General features: G+C 34.3%; 1 protein-coding gene across 47 annotated transcripts in view; it reads left to right on the forward strand.

Moving 5' to 3' along the window:
- The window catches only part of PTPRD (protein tyrosine phosphatase receptor type D), a 2173792-nt gene that overhangs the window by 1162502 nt on the left and 985883 nt on the right, over positions 1-25407 (forward strand). For all 47 annotated transcript variants that reach the window (XM_072728319.1, XM_072728317.1, XM_072728336.1 and 44 more), the window contains one exon: positions 23192-23225. The gene's annotated coding sequence lies outside the window, so the exon portion shown is untranslated. The remainder of the gene's footprint in view (positions 1-23191; positions 23226-25407) is intronic.

Consider the following 25407-nt stretch of genomic DNA (forward strand, 5'->3'; position numbering starts at 1 on the left):
CTCATCCTGTCAAGTGAACCTATGCATATTAAAAAAATAATAATAATCTGGTTGTGCTCAGATTTACTACAAGAAAAATCTGTATTGTCTATCTTTTCTTTTTTTTTTAGGTAACTACTTTCCCTTACCATCAACATTTATATGTTACATATGAAGCTCTTATATCTATGCTGAATTGCATATTCAGGATTATTTTAATGATATTGTCTTCAGTGTTTTTTGTAACTTCATATTGTTGATAAAAAAGAAAAGCAAAATGCTTTTCCACCCATGAAACACTTTTTCTTAAATGTAAATTTTATTAATAAGTCTTCTAGGACTTTCAAATACATACATCTCTGAAAGTTGTTTTATTTAACTTGTGGTCATCTTTATAAAGTATTTTTTGCTGCAAATGAACTTATCTGTGATGATAAGTTACTATTTGTGCCACCTTAGATCTATCCATGGAAAAATCCTCGGTAAATTCTAGTAACTAATAAATTAAGTTTCATATTTGTAATACCACCAAAACCATGAAGAGAGAAAAGATGATATGTTGCTCTTGTGAGAGTTTTTAAACAATATACACATTGTGACTTTTTTTCTTAAATATATTTATTTCTAAGCAAAATTGTAGGCTTCTTGTGAACGTTCCAAGTTTTATGGAACTGATTTTACTTTGCTTTATATTTCTGAAATAGATGATAGTACTATTTTCATTTATCAACGTACTAAAAAGTAACTATTGAAGAGTCATTAAAATAACTTATGGAATATCAATTAAATATGAGTAGACAACTAGATCATAAGCTAATTTCAAACTGACTACTACCCCAATTTCTTATTTAGGAATAGCTTGATTAAATGTGATAGTTTCTTATTATTTCAATAAATGACTCTGTTTTTACAATGAGACTCAGTTTTCATTTTCAATGTATATGCCATTATGTTAGAGATGAATGTTAAGGCAGTATTTGGCCATAATTACATGTACGTGTGTGTTTATATTCTGTATGAATGTGTGTGGATATTTAACATGGATGTGTAGCAAAGGGCCTATTTTTAGAATTCATAGAACTCGGCATACCCAATTTCATTATAGAGTCCTCTCATAGTGTCTTCATCTGTCTGTTCTCATTAGATTTTTAAGCAAAATGTTCTGCAAAACCAAGACATAGCACACATCAATTGCTTATCTGGGAGCTTCTTTTTTTCTCCATCACATTCTTTCTACTTATTAGAACAATTTTGCTCATCAAGTAAGCCCCAAATCAAACACCTCCTCTCCTATTATATATATTTATGATGGTTCCATGGAGAAGTAATCATTTCTTCCCCTGTACTCCTTCATCGGATCTGGGTCAAACATACCTTCATCAGTACTGATCAAATATAGCCTTGATTTCACTTTTAGTCCTCAAAAGTAAGGGCTATATTTAATCCATCTCTGTATACCCAGCAAGTGAATAAATGAATGAGTTGCTGAAGCACCCTCTGATACAGACATTAATAACACAGTCAATAGTATACATGCACTATTTGTAGAAGCATCTATATTTTACAGATTAGAAAATCAAGGCACAAAATAGGTAACTTTCAATTGTTGCATGGCTTATAAGTAGAATATATCAGACATTAACCTTGGTCAGTTTAATGTCAAGTTCCCTATATTTATGAAGCATCTTATTAAAGACTGATCTTTCGATAAATACTGTTAAAAACTAATAGTGCAAGGGAAACTTGAACAATTATACAACTAGTGAGATATGCCTCTTTTCTCCTGTATCAGTTACTCTTCATGCACTATTCTAGGTTACATTTATTGTAGGCAGAACAATTATATCCTGTGAATAACCATCAAGGTTGTTAAATAAAAAAAGCAGTTGCCTATCCAAAAGAGTGAATGAATCCATTCAGCAATTCAGTATTGGATGTGTCCTGCTCAGAATAGTGCTAAGCACCTGGAGGCAATGTGAGAGTAGTTCTGTCCTAAAGGACTTGCCAATTATATGAAAGTAGCAAGATTAACACTCATGGAATAAACTAGCAAAAATTCTCTTACATAATTTGGAGGTAAGATGAGAGAGAGAAGCAAGGGCTATAGATCTTAGGAAACATTTCATGGATGAAATTAATTTTTATGCAATTTTGGTGGAGAGAAGAAAAGAGAACATTCTAGGTGAGACAAAAATTTCAAGTAACAATCTAAGAGAGAGGACCTAAGTGATTTTTTCCTACCACTTTAAAGAGAGTTAAAGAGTTTATTTTTGCCCACTATGAAATGATGTTACATTATATGTGATTTGTATATATATATATATATATATATACCCAAAGTGCTTTCATACTGGCTATTTCATTTAATCTTCACACAAATTCTGAAGAGTGGGCAAGGTTGATATCATTGTTCTCATTTTATAGATGAGAAAACTAGAGTCTTGTAGAGGTTAAATGTACTCCTAAATTCAACTTATTTATTTATTTATTTATTTATTTATTTATTTGAGAGTGAGTGAGCACAAGCAAGGAGTAGGGGTGGGAAGAGAGAGAGAGAATCTCAAGCAGATTCCCCACTGAGTGAGGAGTCCAACATAGGGCTCTGTCACAGTACCCTGAGATCATGATCTGAACTGAAGTCAGACACTTAACTGACTAAGCCACCCAAGCATGATTCAACTCTGTACATAGCACTATAAACATGTACCACTTCCAGAGAGTTTCATGTGTTTTTAATGAAGTTTTGCAGTATAATTTTTTAATACAATTTTACCTCAGGATTCTTTTTTTTTTTCCTATGAGTCTCTAAGTGTAAATCACTTGTTATGGTTAATCAGAGAGCATGACTATATTTTTCTAGGAAATATGAACTGGATTTTTTTCTAGGAATGGAGGCATCAAAGTTAAATCGTCCCTTCCTCATAAGAACATGCTGCTATTTTTTGCAGAGATCCAAAGTAAGAATGTTCATAGTATCCTCTAAGGTTTTTACTAGCCTCTGTCATTTGAATGTGAAACTGGGGATTGATTTTCACATAATGGAAAATTATTGATATTTATGGAATAAATCTATAACAATCTTAATTTACATTAGTCAAACTTTAAGATTAAAACTTTGACTTCACCAAGCAGATTAACATTCCATAAATTTATATTTGTGATAGCTGTCTCTAAATCCCTTAAAAATGACAGTGCCACTTCTATATAGCACCAAGTTTATGATCGATGCTTGAAAATGACTGCCTCAACTTTCCTCCAAAGAATGGAGTAATAGCCCATTAACCTAAAGACTGAAGATTATTCTCTGAAAGAGTGGGGTGGGTATGTCAGATTTTTGTTGATGCCTCTATTTGTCTGCTTTATGATTTTAGTTGACATAAATAAGCAGTCAGTGGAAACCAATATTATTTCTCAATCAAGGGAAGAAGATAGGAAATTGTAAGGGCAGAAGACAAAGTTCATATTTTGAAAATAATTGTACTGAGGAAAAAAATAAATTTTTCCCCCAGAGACTATCTCACATTTGTGAGACAGTGAGTGTAGGGAAATGAGCACAGGATTTGAACCAATACAAATGGGTTTAAGGGCTCTGTTCTGCTACTCACAGTGTGACTTTGCAGAAGTCATTGGAGCAATCAGGTGAGTTTTCATGCTTAGTAAATTGGAATAACAGCAATAGATGAAGGAATGGGACAAATAGGTAATGAAAAAGAAGCATTCCTGGGAGAAAGCATAGCACATTCCTGTTCTGGAGAAAAGGGACAGCATGTCATGCAGCTGAATATTTTGAAAATAAAGAATCAGTCAGGGAATGACACTAGAGAGAAAGCCAGAGGCCCACTTAGGGTTTTAATCCCACACCAAGGAATTTTACTTTTTCCTGACAACAGTTACATTCACTGAGTGCTCTCCATGTTAACCAGACAGTGTTATCTCTTCATATACATTATTTTATTGAATCATCATAATCACCCTATGAGGGAACTGAGGACCAGTCAGGCTAAGAAGGTCATTAATGTGGCACAGCTGGGGGGCGCCCAGCTGACTCAGTCTGTAGAACATAGGACTCTTGAACTCCTGAGTTCAAGCCCCACATTGGGCATAGACCTTACTTAAGAAAAAAACAAAAAGCATAGCACAGTGGGTAAGTGGCACAGCTAAGATTCAAATCCCGTTAAGCCTGATTTCAGAATCAAGACTTATCCACTCAAAGAACTACATTGAAATATTTCAATCCCAACAGCAGAATGATCAGATTTTCATTTTAGAAAGAGTACTCTGATTGCAAAGACAAGAACTGATCTGGAGAAAAGGCTTAATTGGAGACAGAGAAACCAGTAACTAGAAATGAGATGATTACAGCCACAAATAAGGTAGAAGCAGTGCACGTGAGACATTTAGAAGACAGAATCCATAAGATTTAGCAATTTATTTAGTGAAAGTGATAAGAAAAAAAAAAGATAGGACATAAGAATGCACTCAGGTGGTTTTTTTGCTTGTTTGCTTTTATTTTTGTTTTAGTGTTTTCCTACATCCACCCTGTATATTAGCTATACTTAAACATTATTCACTGTTGCCCTCATAGGCAATCTGCTTGACTTATGAGACTTCACCTATGTAATTTCCTTGGCCTGGAGAACTCTCTCTACCCCACCCCACCCTACCAAACTGTGGCAGAGAGATATCTTGCGTCACCTGCTTTCAAGGGTTTCTCTTATTGTCCCAAAGCTTCTGCGGTGTCTTCCACTTTTGGAATCTTCATGTCTCTGAATGTCTCTCTTGAAAAGTGTATGGAGAGCTACCTGTGTCCTATATTTTTCTACTTCAGTTTTGCTGGGGAAAGAACTGTGTCCTGTTTTTCCTTAAAGAATAATCTGATGGCTTCTTGCACAGCAGAGGTGTTAAATCAGTATTTGTTGAATTTGAGTAAATAAAGTGAGTCTCCTGTCAGTGTATGAAATGCACTAATTTAGTAAATACTGTAAATCATGGCTCATAAATTGCCTCATTGGAAAGGTCTTTTTTGACTCCTTTGTAAAGCAGTTTTCTGACTCATGACCCCTCTCTTCCTCTGTCTTATCACTTTGTTTTATTTCCTTTATACTACTTACTACTATTGGAACAAAACTGGCTACATAATTAGCAGAGTCCAGTGAATGAAAATGAAAATGCAATATCTTGTTAAAAGAAATTACTCAGAGTTACAGGAAGGCAGGAGCTGAGCATTAAACTGACTCAAATGGAGCCTTGAACTGCGCAGGTCATATGGCCATGAGGCCAGTCGTGGCTCTGAAGTTATCTCTCAAATTTCCATATGTCTGTTTCATATCTTTCCTTCTTTTCATTAAACTCTAGGAAAGTAGGAATTATCCCTGTCTTATCCCCAGTGCCCAGAGGGGAAAAAGATGGCAGATGGTAGCTACCTAATAAATATATTTTTTTTGAATACAAGAATGATTTTAGACTGAAGTTTCACATTTTTAAACTTTTGAGGATAATTGTCCTGACAAAACCCTTTCCTCTATGTAATTTCACACAGTGGTTCCAGCCTCGGCTGCATGATGCATCCTGGAGAAGATGACAGTGATTTTTTTTTTTTTAATTGAAAACCAACACTCACCATGTTGAATAGCTCTAATTATCATCCCTAGGATGTGTCCATGAGCTGAATGGACCAGGGAGACTCAATTATCACCACTCTGTTAAGGCAGTCCTTCCTAAATGTAGTCGAGATTCTGAAATCGCCAACGATTTCAAGAATATTGTGACTTATTCTAGTCAGTACCTATTTTGTGATGTAGACCTCAATTCTCTATCCCTGCCAATCTCACTTCTTTCAAAAGCATTAAATTAACTTTTATGAAGGAAAAGAAAGAACCTAACTGAAGGCAGTAAGAGGTTAATGTAAGCCATTGTTTCTGTGACATAGTACTGCTTCACAAAGCATAATAACTTCATCAGATGGAATTCAAAACTTTAGGCAAAAAGAATTATGGCCTTTCAGGTACTCAAAATACCTTTTGAGATGTATGTGAAAAAGATAATTGAGGAGTTTGGATTGTCCTTTGAGATGTTGCATGATAGTTTAAATCCAATCAAACATTGTTTTAAATAATAGTAGGTGAATTCTCAATAGAGCTTTGCAATACCCAATTCTAAAGAAGAGGGGGAAATATTTTAAGGGAAAATTCTATTTTTCCCCAGAAATTCTTTCAGTTTTATAAATGTGGATTCATCTCCTGAAGTCTAAAATCACATTGTTATTGGTGATTATATTTTTAATTTAAAGAACAAACTCATAACTAAAATGTAATAAAACCTGTCATTTATTAAGTGGCCATCGTGTGCCAGACAGTGTGCTTAACTACTTTAGCAGTGTTACCTAATTTAATGCTCACAACAATTCTAAAGTCAGATGCCCTCCACTCCCTCCCTCCTCCATTTAACAAATAAAGAAATCAAAGTTTAAAGAAATTGAAAAAACCTTGACCAAGGTCACAAAGTGAAAAGAAAAAAAAAAAAAAAGAGAGAGCCAACACTGCAACCAAATTTCAGTTGAAAAGCAAGTATGACATATGGCCGTTTTGGCTTTTATCTGAACAGAGAGCTTATTTCTGGGATGATTTCTAATTAGCTGTGTTTTTTTGTTGTTGTTTTCACACACTCATGAATAGCCTTGACATAACTAAAATTCTGACAGCATAGTCTATTATAATAAGGTTCTGTTTCATTTTATTTGTGTAAGTAATTTCTTCTTTTTAAATTAGTAAACAAATAGGGACATGTAGTTAAAATTAAATGCTTCAAGATGCTTTATAAGTCATTTGCTCAAAATGTCCTTTCTCATCGCAAATGGCTACATGGACTTATCACCGTTGTGTCAAGATGGAGAAACTGATGCTTTCTGGTATCATTTGAGGTGCAATGCTAAGCACCACTGCCAAAACCATACCCCTCAACTGTTCTTTCCTTTTCTAAAAGATATTATCCTTCTGAAGGATACTTAATGAGGTCTCTGTTTGAAGGCACTGTGTTCGGAAGGCCTTGGAAGAGTGCAAAGTAGACCCAGAGATGGCTAACATCAGAGCCCATCAATTTGTTAGATTGCCAAAAAAGGTGAAGGCATGTGGCAAGACAAATTTGGAAGATGGCACATAACAACAGAGAAGCCTATGAGGTGGCCTGAAAGCAGCAAATGTAAGAATAAAAAATATACTTAAGGGAGTAATGATGGGTATGGATGAAGATCAATTTGAGAGTGGATATTAGACGTGGGTGAAGTGAGAGTCGCCAAACTGTCTTCCTGCTCATGACGGGTGATTGGGGCTCATAAGGTGGGGAATGCAGGAAGGAGGTGACTAAAGAGATTAGGTGTATGTGGTAATAATTGCATCAGGGGGAAAAGAGTGTGTTTCTGTGCTCAGACCCCTAATGGTTGGATGCTGGGAAGGTGGCAACAGGGGATAGGATCTTGGCAATAAGAAATTGAAAGGCTGATAGAAAAGCACAGATAGAGCAAATGAAGCAATGACTACAAAGGCCCGGCTGTTTGATGTCTTAGGCGGTATGATATAATGACTGTCTCCGCTGCAAAGCCACAAATATTGAATTCAGAAAAAAACGAATTTGTTATAATATGAAATAATGTCTAAGCTTAAGATGCTAAAGTGGATGAGAGTTCTATTTGTAAAACAGAAATTGATTCTAGATGATTCTGGCAAAGAAAAGAAATGGTAGTATCTGCATGATTTGGGGATACGACTAAGTTACATCTGAAGTGCAGCCGTAATGCCTGATTCTGTGTTTCGCTGCTTGTCGGGATAGCCAGGCATAGCAGAAAGAAGACTGCAGTCACTGTGGGGCCCTGCTGGAGGTCCCATTCCTATTCTGGCCTCAGTATTCTCACCTGTAAAATGACTGTTGTGCTTTAAGTGATTCCATCTGTCCCTTTCCCTATGGGACCTCCAGCTCATTGAAAGTTTAATATTTTACTTCTTTGCTTAGAGAATCTTTTCAAAATCTTGCATTTAATTCCCTAGGGATCTTTTTTTTCTGCATAGTGTTGAAATTCTGTGCATTGTGAATTCTCTCTTTAATTTAAAATATTAAAAGGGACATTGTCAGTCTCACACGCAGGCACTCTCGCCGTTTGCCACTCTGCTGGTAATGGAAGTTGCCTGCCTAACTCCTTTCCTCAGGCATCAGAAGGCAAATACCCCCTTTCAACTTGGCAATGTAAGGTGATTTAACTCTCATTTTAGAAACGTTAGCAAAAGGTTATTTCTATTTCAGGTTTAACAATTTCAATGATGCCCGGGTAGTGAGTGGCATCGTACGACGTCCCACTATACTTAGAGAAAAAGTGTAATTTAGCAGCTTTTGTTTACATAGTTCTAGATATTGGTGACGACATTCATGGGAATTATTTCTAGACAAAGCCACACAAATTGCTCATGATTCTGAAGGAAATAACGTATGTTTGGCAGTTTAGAAATTATTTTGTATTTGAGTGTTAATCTTACAAGGCACAATTCTGAGACAAAAGTCTTTGTTCTCACCCCCACCCTGATTATCATGAAAAGGACAGGCAATGCCACATATCCTCAGGGATTTTACTGTGTATCCTAATACATTATTGGCAGGTGCAAAAGAACACAAAATATGTCCCAGTCTGGAGTTTAATTTTTAATCCATTTCATGTTTATTTTGATAGAAACTCACTTTATGGTTCATTTTCTTTTAGGTTAATGGTATATTTATTTTTATAGCTATGCACACCCATACACACACACATACACACACACACACACACACAAAAGAAGGCTTCTCAGCTCTGACGGAAAAAAAAAAAAAGTCAATATATGTATTTGCCCTACTTTTTATTTGATTAAGGCATGCACGCACCTACATTTATTCTAAGCCCCAATTTAGGTCACTGCACATTATTCAGTCAGTTCATGACAGCAGCTTCTGCTTGTAGCATGATTGTGGTTATAGAACTCTGCAGAATATGTTTGTTATGGGTATGCCCATGCACGTGTATGCAGGCATGCATTTGGGAGTCCATGACATGTGGCAATAATAGCTTTAATAGATAATAGTAAAATAATGATAATTATTCAAGCCTAGTGTACATGTGTGTACATGTGCATAACACACATACTAAAGTGCAACTTCATTTAAGCACAGTCAGTTGTTTTATGGTACCTTTCCCCAATTAATAATCCCTAAAGCTCTCTGCTTTTCTCCTACCCTATCACTCCTGAACTCTTGTACCTGACCATCTAGGTCTCATCGTAACCTATCCACCTTCCCTAATGTGTACTTGTGCCTGTAGTCAGACAAATTTGTCCCCATGCTGCAGCACGAGGTGAGTTTGCCACATGTTACTCTCATAAATGGTTGACATTTTTGTTTGTTCTGTCAGACCATGTGCTCTTTGAGGGTAGAAGCAAGACCATTTTCCTAGTTGTATACTTAGAGCCTTGCACATGATGGACCTTAGTAATTAATTTGCAAGGAAAGGAAGAAGGGAGAGAAGGAAGACTGAAGGAAGGGGGGGCATTTTTTTTTCTATTTCTACCTCCTGTTTGTTGTGCAAACTAGATGAGTTTAAAGATGCATTTCATTCCCTTAATTATTCCTGTGCCCATGCATAAAGGGCCTTCCAATTTTTTTGCTATCTCTCATATGTAGGAAATTTTTCCCAACATCACCTTCCCAGAATTAACTGTTTCTTATCGGAAATCCACTTATAAAGATTTTGTGTGAATGAGTGTGCATACGTGTGCAGGTGTCGGGTGACTGCATTTATTTGATCTCATCACATAAGCTTCCATTCACAATGTGTATGTTTTTTTTCTGGAAGTGTCCTGCTCCTGATCCCCAAATACCTCTTGATGGGGTTCAAGGAAGGCCATTCCAGAATATACCATTCTGACATATTGGTTATTTTGCATTAAAGTTAGCTAAGAAAGAGTCAGTGAAATAAGGTTTTTCTGACCTTCCTCTGTTCCCCCATAAGCAGGAAATAAATTTCCCACGTGAAGGGTACCCTCCCTGCACCTAGAGGGTAGATGACATCTTTATTGCTGAAGAGAGGGATTTCGGGGGCAAGAAGACAGATAAACAAACCTTAGTATTTCCTCATTAATTTGCCACCGCAAGCCCAAACTTCTTTATTTTGTCAATTCTTCACAAATTGTTTCTTTGTCTCAAAGGTATAAAAGCGGTTTGCTTTGGTCACTTCTGGAAGGTTTATTTCTTTGGGGCTCCATACTTACAAAACTAAATTTGTTTTTCCCTGTTAATCTGCCTGTGTCAATTTAATTATCAGGCCAGCCAAAGAATATAGAAGGAAAGAAGGGAATGCTTTTCTTCCCCTACACTCTCTAACAAGTTGAAGACTTTCTTATTATTCAGATTCTGGTTATTTTTGATTTTTGATTTTTATATTTTTGATAAGGATCACATGTATGGATTTCTCCCCAGCATGGAATGCTTGTGTACTTTAAAGGCTGTCTGTGCAGGGAAAGGGAGATGTAGAAAAATCCAATTTAAATTGGACATAGGAAACAAAAATATGAATTATGAATGGCAATGACACAAACCATTTTTCTTTTGACATATATGTCTAAAAGTATCTTATTTTTGGTGTACATTTCCATTGATTTCTCAGTTCAAATCTCAGAATTAATTTTATTTTAATATAACTTCAGCTTAGGATTTATAGTAAAGCTGCATACCGATTTCCAAGGACCCATTAGTGAAATACTATATGGACAGAATGCATATTTCAGCATATTGATTTGTGCCACTAACCTCTGGTCTAGAAGTCACTTCATTTATCTAAACAATGGATGATGTCTTTAAAGAAATCTAGCAAGTACTGACTTTGTATAAGGCTGGTTAGTGAATGTTTCTGTAATTTTCATTGTGTTGTATTACTTCACAAGTGTGTTTGACAACAGACTTTTTAATGTTTTTTTAAATATTCATATTTTCTCTTGCAGGTAGCAAAAGATGGTAGTCAATGAAGTAAAGATATTATATTTCAATAATTCCATACTTTTACATGAAATTGTTGATTTGGAACAAGTATTAAACCATATTGTATATATTAAACATAAAATATTTGAGAATTTAGTATTTGAAGAGGTTTTTTGTGGTTATTTTTTGTTTTTACTTGAAATATGAGTTTCGATAGCATAAAATCTTTGGAGTCATTTATCCAGTAAACTTGAAAATCAACTGCATTCCTAAGATTCTATTAGGATTTGAAATAATAATCATTCCAGGGCTTTTAAAAATTGTTTCTTGAAAGGTTGATTTTTCTATCTCCTGCATCTGCTGATTCTCCCTTATGGTAGAGTCCTTTACTCCTGTGGTTTATAGTTTTTATACTGTGATCTCATTTACACTTAAAGGTCTTTCTCATGGAAGTTTTACATACTATCAGCTAGTTGTAGCAGTCTCCTTTCACTCCTTTCTGGAATTTGCTTCTAGCTGATGAGATATGTTATTGGTCTTGAATTAGTTCAATAGGATTTTTCTGGCCTCTAGAAAATTATACTTAATTCATCATTGCTATATATTTGAACTGGAAAAGGATCTCCATGTCAGCTTAGTGGACCACATTGCTAGTAGTGGCCCAAGCATGTAGTTTCAACTTTGAGAGAGCTCAAAGTACACAAAAACATTCAGATACATCACAAAAAACAAAAACAAAAAACCTCTAAAGTCCAATATGATGAGTTCAATGATGAAATACCAGTTAAAAGCTGCTATTGGGTATTATTATAGATGACTATATCTACGGCAAGAAGTGACCAGTACATAAAATACAATTAGAGGTGGAATAATCTTAACTTTATAAAAGTACTGTAGGGATAATACATTGGGATACGTTCAGTGTGTGTGTGTGTGTGTGTGTGTGTGTGTGTGTGTATCTATGTATTTAAATCAGAAAGCCTAATATGAGAATAATGCACATCTATCCTTATCAGGTAGGAATATTGTAAGGGAGTAAAGATAATTTCAGAAAGGTTATATCAACTGTATCTAAGTTTTGGTCAAACAAATTGTAGTCTCCTACTTTCTTGGTGATTTATTTATTTATGTATTTATGTATGTATGTATGTATTTATTTTTAGTATTTTCTGAAATAAGTACCATTCCCACTTACAGATCAGAAAACTGAGGTCCAGAGAAGTTAAGTAATTTTCTCAAGATTATGCAGTTAGTGGCAGTCTTGATTCAAATCTAGTATTTCTAGCTATAGGATCAAGGTTTAGCATTATAGTGGGGAAAAAAACAAAAACAAAACAAAACAAAAAACACGAGCAAACAAAAACCAAAAAATAAAATAGAAAAAAATATCTTTAGTTTAAGGAAAAGAGTTATCAGGAGAAGACATAGTCAATCATTAAAAAATTCAAAATCAAGGCACATTGAGAATTTGCAATCACATATCTGATAGTCATGAAATTGGCCTAAGACTTCCTCTGCAAGAATGAGTGAATGGTAATGGGGACATTTTAAAGTGGAGAGAAAAGGGTTTCTATCAGACATTTTTTAAAGGTCACTTTCCTACCCCTTCTTATGTCTCCCAGAAACCTGTACCTTAATCTCCCATCCCCAAGGACACCTTCCTTAAGTACCGAGCTTTAGCAGAGTCCTCTCTCTTATATCACAGCATTCTCTTTCAATTCTGCTACCAGCTTCATTCTCTCACAGAGTTGCTTTGATCTCCTTATTTCTGAGAGTGGTATTGAAAATTGTGGAGAAGGTGTATGTGTGGAAGGAAACCTCCATTCGAAAAATCAGTGACTTGCAAGTAGAAGTTTCAATTTTAGTGAAAAGATAGAATTTTGCAGAAAACTTGAGTTTATTCACAGTAGAACAGAGGATATGCCAAGAAACCACACTGAACTCTATAGGAAACATAGCCCTATATACTGACACATTTGCCTTTGAGCAGAAACCAGGGAAATCAGAGTTAAGGAAGAAAGAGTTTGCAGTTAGAGGGAAGTACATATTAACCATGGGCCTCATACTAGAGAAATAGATAAGAGGAGTATATGGAGATTCCAGCTGGAATACTTACATGTTAGTAACATTTTCATAATTCCCACCAAGCGACTAGATTCTGTAGCTCTAATATGGGTAAATTGAAAAACAGACCCATGGACAAAGCCAGGAATGCAAGACACTAATAATGTATATATCTGAAAACCATTATTTTGTATGTTACAGATTTTCTTTTTTTTTGTTACAGATTATCTTGTTATATAGAATCATAATTTTCTTAATATTACTTAATGTTCATATTTTTAAACCACAAAGATTTCTTCTCCCATCTCCTCAATTCATCAGTTTATTTACTTCATTGAATAGAACTCATACCTTAGTGTCTACTCAAGTTTACTATTCTAAGGCTTCTACTTAACAGTAGGAGATAATAAGAGAGTGGATTTTGGCTGTCCCTACCCCAAAACAAAGCAATGACAATGGTTGGTCCTTTATTTGTAATAACAATTTTTAGAGAATAATTTTAATATGTTTCAAAAACATACGTCTTCTTAGGTATGTGAAAATTCCCATTGAAATCCTGTTTCAGCTATTTAATCTTCTCCATATATTTTACTCCTCTAAATAGAATGCAAAGGTAGATTTTACATTAGTACTTCATATTCCAAACATAAGTTATCCAAAGAATACATTTTTAATGCACAGAGAAAACATAGCAAAATTAAACAGCAAATTCCCTACTTTTTTATGACAAACAGATTAAATGTGCAGAAAATATGCAAAGCTATAGTGTTTGCAATGTGTTAGCAAATTAAAAATAATCTCAAGAAAGAGAAAAGCCAAAGGACAAACATCAGTACAATTTCCAAAAGCTACAGAAAAATGATTTCGGTATTGGTGGAGACAATGGTGAATATGGGAGAAAAATACATATTGTTAGGCAATTGTCTCCCCAGAGTTACAGGATAAAAATTCAATTTTGAACCAATCATGTTCACGTCATACAAGAGTGTTTTTTTTTCACAGCTGTATTTTGCCATAACAAAGAGTACTTTAACATTGTACAAAACCAAAGTATAACTTTGCTATAACATAGATCCTGAATTTACAATTTTATTAATTGAAACTAAAGCAGATTTACTCAGGCTAAAGTTATAAATCATGCCCTAGAGCAAGAGGCTGCCTGTGAAATTTGTTTCACGTTGTCTATCTACATATTTCCTCTAGGATTAAAGAGATTGTAATGATTCATTTTTATTTTTACTTTGTTTATTCTACTGGTGTTGGATGCACATTGTTGCTTTGCCTGCAGTTTTTGTGGTGGTTTGTGACACTCACGCAATCTGAGAGTCCATCACTGTAATCATTCTTCTTGAAGCAGCCTTTATGATTTTCCATGTTGCTCAGTTATAACCTGCAAAAAAATAGGATCAAATAAAGTAAAAGAACAATATTAAACTGCAATTTCATTGTGAATTTATTATATTCCCTTTTCCTGAAATGTGTAATTCAAGGAAAAACAATATCATGATGTCATTTCTTTTTCCTATTGAGTTAATCTGTGGGTTTTAGATCTTGAAAGGAATTGGGAAGAAATGAAGGAGAGGAGTAGTTATAAGAAATTCTTGGCACTGGAATAATAAAGAACCAGTTGAAATTGACAAATCATCAAGGTGCCCCTGGAATGTTATTGTACATTCAGAAATGCTGGAAAGAGAAATATAATTTTGTAGTATCTAAACTATAAACCACATGAGGCATAAGCCAATTTTGTTTACTGAGGCACCTACCACAGAATGTGCTGTTAAGTAGGTACTTGGTAAAGACTGAATAAAATCCCCCTTCTGAGCTAAATCCCACAGAACTTGATTGTAATTTGCCTTCAGTTCTCACCCTTAATATTGGGATTCCTTAGACTGTGGCCTAGCCTTATACTCTGCTACTGACACACACTCCAATTCCCATGCCTCTAGATACTGTATCTACGATAAAGTTTCCCAATATGGAAAAAAAAAAAAGGTTCCCAATATGTATCACCAGACCTAATTTCTCTTCTTAACTACCAATTACTACACCCAACTCCCTACTTAACATTTCCACTCATATAGCTATGAAATATCTCAGCCTAATGTGGCGAAACTAGAATCATCACAGATGATACACACATCTGGCCCAACCTATATTCTCCACCAGCCTTGTCCCTGACAATCAATACCAACAGCCCTCAGTTACTAAAATCCAACCGGTATTCATCCTTTTTTTTTTACTCATGACCCACATCCAATCCATCAGTAAGTTCTGTTGACTTTACCTTTGAAATGTATCCTAGATCAATCCATCCAACTTTCTAACTCACCAAATATTTAGTCTAAATCACTACAAGTTCTTTCCTGAGAAGTTTCAGAACTGATCTCTCAGTTTTTATTCCTGCCTCTGGTCTCCATTTTCCAGAGTAGCCATACACATATTTCAAACAAAATCAGATAATGTCATTACTGCTTAAAATCCTCCAGTGACTTCCTATTGCCCTTAGAATGAAATCCAACTTCTCAACAATGGCCACCACACAGCATGTGATATACCCTACCCCCTTTTTTATGTATCTTTTGCCACTCTTTCCTACTCACTAGATCACCAGTTATATCGTCCTCCTTTCTGTTGCTTGATGTAAGTTCACACAAGGCCACAGGTGCTCAGTATCCCTTTACATTTACATTTTATCCTCTTATCTTGGATAGCTGTCTTGTTCTGAGGTATATGGCCTGACTATCCAAAATACTCCTTCTCTGAGCCACAACACTTCATTTTCCTTATTACATAATTATCCAAAATCATTTTATTGCTTTGTCTATTTGCTTATAGACTTTTCCCCCTCACTCCTCCACTCTACAAGAATGTAAGTGGAAACATGTCCACATAGCCTCCATCCTATCCCCAGTGAGAATAGCACACAACACATGATAGATGTTTAAAATACTTGTTTAATAAATACTAAAAATAATTATTGAATTTATAATAAAGAAAAATACTCATTTTAACTCACTATTTTGTTATTTGATATTGCACAATAGTAGATCCATTAAATTTATCATGTGGTTCAAATATTTTTTGTAGCATAAAATGTTTATAAATAAGAGAACAAAGAACAGCAGGGTAGTATTACTTTGAAAGTTCTTGAAGGTATGTGAAGTGACCAGGCAAGGATCTCAAAATCTAAGAGGAAAAATGAATAAGAAGAGGGTACAAAAAGGTCAAAATCTACAGTTCTTCATGTTCTGGAGAAATAAAATATAGCAGATGCTAGCTGAAACACTAGAAAACCAACAATCCTTTATTCCTTAGGACTGTCATGGAGGTGGGGGAGATTTCCTAAGCTTGGGACTTTCGGTCTTAAAACCAGGGCAAGTTGATCAACCTTTTTGAAAATAAGGACTTTTTCTTTTGCTATTTATATTTTCAATATCTTCCCTGCTACTTGTTTCCTATTTACTTCTATAAGTAGAAGTGCTTAGAAAACTATAAAATGGCTTTGTTGGTTTTGGAAACATAGCAAAGGGGAGAACAGGTGAGCCTGTCCTATTCTTCACTGCAACTAGGAGGAAAGCAAGCAGATGCTGCTGAGCATGAGTGGTGGGGACCTGAAAAAGTGAGTAAGAAGGGTGATACAATTCTGGGAAGAAGAGGAAGGAGAATATCAGAATGTTCATCTTTAACTAGCAGCTGAGTTCACTCACATTTTGTTCAAGGAGGTCTTTGAGGATCATGATCACCAATTGACCCCTGAGCCAAATCCAGGCAGTGGTGGCTTCTAACCCACTCTCCAGGCCTTGGAATATACTTTATGCCCACTGTTCTCACAGCCAGAGTTACTTCAAGGATACAACCTGGACAAGATGATTGTCGTTGAGATCATCTGGGCTGTACATGTCGCTGAACCCTGTTAAGCCTCTATATATACCTTTAAGTTCTTTCAGGCAAGTGCAGAGATATGCTCCTCCTGCAGCCACCCAAGACAGCCTTATAGATAAATTCCCTTGCTTGTTTAGAGATCTGCCATCGGCCCGTCTGGGTGGTCTGCCTTTTTTTCAGTCTTCCCATGCCCTCTTGTATAAGGAACCAGTTTCAGATTTCACCTGGAGAACTCCCGAGCCTCTGATCCAACACGTTTATTGTGGTTACTGATGTATTTTATTCATTTATTTGGTGTGTGCTTTTAATTTACTTAGCTAATTCTATGCATGGTATTTCTCTCTCTCTCTCTCTCTCTCTCTCTTTTTTTTTTTTATAGTGATTTCTTTTTCTTTTTCCTCCTCCTAATCATTTGGATATTGTACCTTCTTTTTTTCTTGTTTGTCTCAGTGGTGACCTTTAAGTTTTAATGGTGATACCTCACTTAATAAAGCATAAAGCTAGTAAATATTCCCACCCTTATCCAAAAAATATAAGAGCTTTAGAACACTTTAACTGTAACCCCTCCCACTAATCTTTTGCATATTATAGATATACAATATTTCAGTAACTTTGTTTAATTTGCCCCCAAATTAATTACTGATATTACTATATTATAATATTTTATACATTATTAATACTACTGTATTATTTTTATATAGTGATTTTTTTAGATTTAACTATGTGAATCAGTGTCTTTATTTGCCATTCTTTTTTACATCTGTTTCTTTCTAAATTCAGTTTACTTCTTCCTAAATTGTATCTTTTAGATTTTCCTCAGCAAAGGATGTAGTAGAAGCCAGTGATTATTTTTGTCTGAAAATATCTCTTTTAATCTTCATTAATAAATTATTTTACATTGGGATGCCTGGGTGGCTCAGTGGTTGAGCATCTGCCTTCAGCTCAGGGCTTGATCCTGTGGTCCTGGAATCGAGTCTCGCACCAGGCTCACTGCATGGAGCCTGCTTCGCCCTCTATCTCTGCCTCTGTCTGTGTCTCTCATGGATAAATAAATATAATATTTTATTAAAAATAAAATAAATTAGTATATAGACAGGTAAAGGCTGCTGTAATATTTATTTTCACTTAGCACTGTTGAGATATGATTCTTCTATTTTACATGTTCTACTATTCTTGTTGAAAAATTTGCTACGAACCAATCTTCTCCTGTTTAAATACCTATTTTTTCTTCTAGCTATTTTTAAATTTGTGTTTATGTTTGTTTGTGAGGTAGATTTGATTGAATTTATCTTGAGATGAATCTAACTCTCTGAAGAGATACATAGGTAAATAGATAGACCAACATAAACAAATTTATATAGATATACAAATACATATCACAAGTTACATATACATATGCATATATATATTAATATCACAATTCTTAAACATATTTCATATATTATTTATTTATTTATTTATTTATTTATTTATTTACTTATTTATATTACTCTTTTAAGGATACTTCTGCTCATTGTCTTTCTGGCTCTTATTAGACAACTTTTGGACCATCTCACTGATATTTTCTTCTTTTTTAGTGTTTCATAAGCTCTTTCTTATCACTTTTTTTCCCCTTCTTTGTTTCTCTGGCAATGTGTTGGACAATACTGTTTTCTTGATAATTATTTCTTAGCTATATTTAATATATCTGTTTATGAGTTTTAATGATATTTTTATTTGTAAAATTATTATTGGCACTCAATGAAAATGGTTTTGTTCTTTTGATAGCATCTTGTTTATTTCATATATTTTCTCTCCATCTTTCATTTTTAATTATTTTATAACTTACCTTTAGTAATCCCATTATCAGAATGTTTTGGTGTTTTTAATCTTGTTCTTTGGTCTTTCTGTTGACTCTCACTCAAGATTTATTTATTTGTTTGATAATTATGATTTGAATTACTGCTTAGCAAGGTTTTATATTCATAATCCCTAAATCTTTTGTTGGGGGTGTGCCTTTCCAGAGAATTTTGGACACAGAATGTGAAGGTACCAAACCAGAAATAATTTTTTGTTAAATTCTTTCTGTGGAATTTTTCTGTTCTTATCAATAGTTTAAATTCAACCCCCATACCTATGTAAGAGATTTTCATGTTAGGCTCTTCAATCTCTTGTCCTTGAAATCCAAAGTCTCTTGGCAGAGATTCATAAGTGTCCCAGAGACCCAAAAGATCAGTGACTCCATATCAGTCATTTTCCACTTTTTCCCCTCATTTTGGCCACTGAAGATTTCCTTAACGTATTTCTCTAAGTTATGTTTATCTAATGTTTATACAAATAATGTTTGACCTAATGTTTATCCTTTCTTTTTTTACACATACACACACTCACAAGACTATTCTGGACTTTGATTCAGGGGCCATTTATGGAACATGTCTTGAGGCTTAGTCATACCAATTCCATTTCATTCTTGATTTCTTTCCCTATTACTACCACTCATCTCCTGCTACTTTAGCTCAAGTCCTAGACTTGCTCATGACTTATGTGAGAAATGAAAGCTGGAGTTTTTGAATAAAGAAAAGGAAATGCCAAAAGAAAGAAATCTGATAAAATTAGAAAAAAGGAGGGGATCCCTGGGTGGCTCAGCGGTTTGGTGCCTGCCTTCGGCCCAGGGTGTGGTCCTGGAGTCCCCTGATCGAGTCTCGTGTTGGGCTCCCTGCATGGAGCCTGCTTCTCCATCTGACTTTGTCTCTGCCTCTCTCTCTCTCTCTCTCCCCATCTCTCATGAATAAATTAAAAAAATTAAAAAAATTAAAAAAGAGGAGAATCCCTCTGAGCACTTATACATATATTTGTATATATGTATATATATATGTGTGTGTACTTGTCAGAGAAATGATACACATGATATGTATGTATTATATGCATGTATATATTTCAGTGATACTATGGAAACTCAGGAATTTCATTGCTAAAATAATTTTCTATGCCAAGTGAATACCTATTTGCATTTGTTTTCATAATTATTTCTATAATTGGTTCTACAAGTAAATGCAGAAATAGCTGGCTTACTCCTACCACCTGCTTAGTACTGATATACAGAGAAGGCAATAATACATATTTAAATTATTCTTCTTATTTTCTAACAAATCGTATAACCACAATATTGGAATGATATCCCACTTAGTATTCTGTTCCTGCATTCAAACACCCGGGTTCTTTCATAGAAAATAGATGCTCTCTATGAGAATTAAATAGTCAAATATAGAGAGGTAGATGGTTAATTGTAAGTACTATTTGAATAAATTTGCATATGAAAGGACCTCAAAAAACTTCTTTTAAGAAAAAAATTTTTGTAGGTGCTTGTGCTATCCATAAATCATTTTATCTGAGATGACTCCTTTTCTGTACTCATGCCAGCATCTCTGGAATCAAAACAAAAGTTCCAAAGTTTTCAGTAAGATCTTCCTTCTTATTTCTCAATCAATTGCTTATCCAGTTAGTAAGTTATCTGTTTTATATGGAAGGATTTCCATTTTTTGTGGATGTAATTCTTAGGACCTGATCAAAATGCAGAAGAAGGGGAATGGAAAAGATATTTAGCTAGGAAAAAAAAAAGAAGAAGAAAGAAAGAAAAATAGAAAATTTGGATCAGTAAAGATGCTGAATTAGATAAATAAATATATTAGAAATTCTAGGTCATTAAAATATATTGTTACTAGAGCTAGAGGTTTTGATCCGTCTTGTTCTTTGAAAATTCCAGTCACATGGAAGAACATCTCCACTTAAATGTCCCTAGAACAGTTATTGATTAAAACATTACACGTTTCACATTTCTTTCTAAAGAGATTTTCTTTATTTAATTTTGGCTGCCTTTTGAGTGAAACGGGAGACTACCATGGGATCATTGCTTTCAGAAAGCCATGAGTCCCTGAAGTCCCTAGTCCAACTTTGATTGCATTACCTCTGACACAGAAATGCAAAGCAACAATAAATTCAAGGGTGCTTGCCACTGATGTTTTTTTAGTTCATTATCTACTAGTGTCATCTTCAACAAATCAGTATGTAGAGTCCGCACTCAATATTTTAAAAGAAATTCAAAGTAAATATAGATGATTTTCAGGTATTACTAATTTTACCTAAAACTCAATGATTCATTTGTATTAATATTTATAAGTACTTCGACATCAAAATAAAATATGGTTATAAAGGTGCTATGTAATAATAGCTCATTTCTCTTCTTAAAACATTTTGGGAGTTTTAACACTTGTTAAGGAAAATGTTGTCCACCAGTGACCAGGTTGTAGACTAATGCTATCAACATATATTAAATTAGTAATATTATTTTACTTTAAGAACTTCCCAGAATTATTAACCCCCTCCACATACACACGAGTTTTATTTTTCTTTATTGCATTCTAGACCCATGTTCTTTTTATGAGAATTATAGAAGATTGGAATGAAGAATAAATAATCAAAGAAGCTGCAGGTTGAAATATTATATTTTAGGTTCAGATACAAAGAATCTAATATAAAGTTCTCCCTCTCATCAAATTAAGGAACATTGCTATAATTTTAAATATTCATGTAAATCTTTTAATCTATTATTTAAAATTTTGCTATTCAAGAATACTTTTTCTTGATATTTAATATAATACATGAAAATAGTAAGACTTTTTAAAAAATGGTTGAAGAGATTGCCAATTTATAGTCATCTAGGGAAAAATTGATATGAATAATTGAACAAAATGGTTTACTTTTTTGAAGTTTAAAGTAATTGTGGGCCCAGAAGAATGAAGGATAAGACATTGTAGGTGGGTAATGCACTTTCATGCTTTATATAAGCGGAGTTTGTTCTGGTATAGTTAACTTGGCCAGGAGTACAAAATTACAAACAAAGCAATGCCATCATTTCATTCTCCACAAAATGAGAGATTCTGTTTTCTAAGATGATGGAACTAATTTCAGGCTTGTTGCTGGGGTGATCATGTTAATGGCTCAAGGCAAATCTGTCACAATTCTTCAAAACACTAATCTCAAACATATGCTGCACTAATAGAGGGCCAGAAAGTATTATCACCTTTTCATACAAAATTTAAGCCTGTGAAAAAAATGATTTTTAATTTTTTAAATATAAAAGTAAAATAAAATGTATTCCCATAAGATACGAAAAATGTCTTAAAGAACTTGCCTAAAAAGCCATTTATCAATAGAGAAAATTTTCTTTAATTTTGAGTCTTTATTTTTTCATGAAACTAAAGGTTTCATTCATAATGGATATTACCATTCCTTTAAAATTTAAGTTTTTATTACCAAAAACTGGTGCAATACAGCAATATTTTTCTCTTCAATGAACGCATATTAACATAAGAAAAATATATGCAACATATTATCTCTGTATTAAATACATTGTTCCCTTTAGCTTACTCTTCATCTTCTGAACATCTCCCATGCCAAAGGCATAGCAGGAAGTCTTCTGGGTAGGTAAAAATGAGCAAGATCAAAGCATAAATGCCCATTGAGTACTATAGTAGAGGTACAAAATATGTTGGGAACATGTAGAAAAAGAAGAGTAACTTTTTCACTGGGTGTCAAGATAAACTTCACTGAAAAGTTAGTTGAGGTAGCCCTAAAGAATGGGTAGAAAAAATATGGAGGTGGAGAGAAAGGGGTGAACCAAAGTATTGTTTTAAAAGAAAAAAAAAAGAATGTATTTATGATATGACCTGAGTATAGGGCACAGGAGAAAATAGTGGGAGATAAACTTGAAAGGTAGAATGAGGACTCACTAGAGAATTTTAAGAGAGGGTCTTAGAAAGGTAGAACAGGAGCAGTTGACTAAAACTCCTGGACATTTTGCTAAATACTTCAGCTTTTTTATACAAACAATAGAGTGATTTTTTTTTGTATCAGCATGGTGATTTATGGGTAATCATCAGGGCTATGTATTAGGATAAGATATCATGATCATGTCCATCCCTGGACAAAGACCATGTTATACAGGATTTTCTGTATTTTGAAACTTGGACATCAAAATAAAATATGGTTACAATATATACGTTTGCCAGTATACAAAAGTTTTTCAAAAACAACCAGCTATTTAATTTGGATCTAGGATGGTGGAATGAAACACTTTCATATGAAATATCTAAATGATTGAGATCAAATTACGTATCTTTATTGCTTATTTAATTTTACTTCTGTAGATAAATTCACAATATGTATGTGAAGACAATTTGTAAGTCTTTGGTAGTTTTTATGATTGCAATATTAAAATATATTTTTGCTGTTTCAGATGATGGTGCCTGTCAATTAACTGAACAACTGTGGTAAGTTGATTTTTCTCTTCTCAATTCTGCATAGTGTTTTACTTTCTGATATTCAAAAGGATTTATGTTGTGTATGAAGCTTGTAAAAATATGAACACTTAAATGAAATGAAAGTCAAGCATGCCCTGAAGTAGGCTATATTTTTTTCCAGGGATATAACCCTTCCCTTTTTTCTTCTGAAACGAGCCAAGACTGGAAATCAGAAGTGTCCTGTACTTGTATACCCAGAGTGGAGGAGGGGCACTTTTATCCAAATGTTTTCCATTAAATGTGCACCATCTATTTGCCCAGGAATGACTCTGAGAAGCACTCAAATGTTCACACCACCAAAGGCAGCAGAATGTCTTTTAAAGAAATAATTTTTAAAAAAGTAATCTAAAGTTATATCGAAATTTGGTAAGAAGAAGCAGATGTTTCTTTCTTTTCTCCTATTTCATAAAGGTGTTAATGATCATGGTCATGATAGACACACAGGCTGACTTTCATGTTTCCAGTTTCATAGCTGATTAAATCTGATTTTACTTTAGTTGAATCATCATACTGGACAGTAGAAATTGAATGACAATTTTTTATGTTTGTTATAAATGTGCTTGTGGCTGCTTTTGTGGACTTATATTGGGCAATATTGTATGTGGGGGAATGAAAAATGGTATTAAGTGTTTTGGAAAATAATAATAATGATAATGACATATATACTACAATAGTTTTCCCTCAAAGGAAAGGAAGGAAAAAAAATTGAAAGAGATTTTCTCGGCAACTCATTAGGCATTTTAGGATGTTTTGTTTCTTCTTTTTCAATTCAAAGTAAGAATTTAGTTTTCAGGGATCCCTGGGTGGCGCAGCGGTTTAGCGCCTGCCTTTGGCCCAGGGCGCAATCCTGGAGACCCGGGATCGAATCCCACATCGGGCTCCCGGTGCATGGAGCCTGCTTCTCCCTCTGCCTATGTCTCTGCCTCTCTCTCTCTCTCTCTCTCTCTCTCTCTCTCTGTGACTATCATAAATAAATTAAAAAAAAAAAAAAGAATTTAGTTTTCAACCTATGCCAATGGAGATTTTTCTTTCGCAGATGCCTCACATATTCAAACTCTCAATCATTTAAAAAACTAGCATCTTACTGTGAGTCACTGTGTAAGTAGTTATGAAGAATATTGTATATGGGTTCTATTTATAATGAAATACCCAACATTATTTCCATAAATAATTTTTCTCTATTATTTTTATGAGAAGTGAAATCAGAAAAATGATTTATATGTCTTAACTGACATAATTGTCTTGGATTATCATGATTGATTATTCATTGAAATCTATGATTAGTGGAAGTAGTTTGTATCAATCTTATTCATCTCTGGAAAAGTTGGTACCCTTTTACATCTATCTTGGGAAAGCAAACAACATATTTCTGTGCTTTTACTATACTGGAGAATTGATATTTTCATGGACTATGTTCTCATTGCCAGATTTATGAAGAGAATACATTGCATTATTATCCATTTTATTCCTTGAGAGTTGAACAGTTTAGAGTAAAGAAAGTGTCATTAATTTTCTCTCTTATTCAACTGCAATAAGGCATCTGAAAAAGTGCATTTGTTAAGCATCCTGCTTCTATGCATGCTAGACTGCTTAGCAAAATAAGAGATGACCAGAGATGAAAGTGGAAAGAGAATAGCATAAAGTTTGGAGTGTGTGAAAAGTTTATCAAGAGTTTGGGTAAGGAAGAGGAATGGACAACTTACATGGGATGTGATTTTGGAAAGGACAAATGTTGGAGAAAAAAAATGTGTCTTACTGGATATTATATTAGTGCTCTCAAACTTTAATATGCTCAGGAAGCTATCTTGTTAAAATGCAGATTCTCATTTAGTAGGTCAATAGTCTGCATTTCTGTCAGCTCCCAAGTGATGTCAAAGCTGCAAGTTCAAGGGTCACACTATGAATAGCAAGATATTATATAAATAACTCATTCCTTTGCCTCCTATTCAAGGAATTTCAGATAATACTTCCTAAGCATTTGACTTGAATTTGATTTTTAGTGCTCTTCACTGTGTAAAGATCAATCTTAAGATTAGGGGGAAAATGCCATGTTTTAGTTCAGCCACATACATAAATTAAAACAAAAACAAAACAACAATAACAACAACAAAACTGGGTCTTGCTAACTACCAAGGTCTACTTTTCCCTCTCA

The sequence above is a fragment of the Vulpes vulpes genome, chromosome 12, assembly GCF_048418805.1.
Source record: "Vulpes vulpes isolate BD-2025 chromosome 12, VulVul3, whole genome shotgun sequence".
NCBI classification, from domain to species: Eukaryota; Metazoa; Chordata; class Mammalia; order Carnivora; family Canidae; genus Vulpes; species Vulpes vulpes.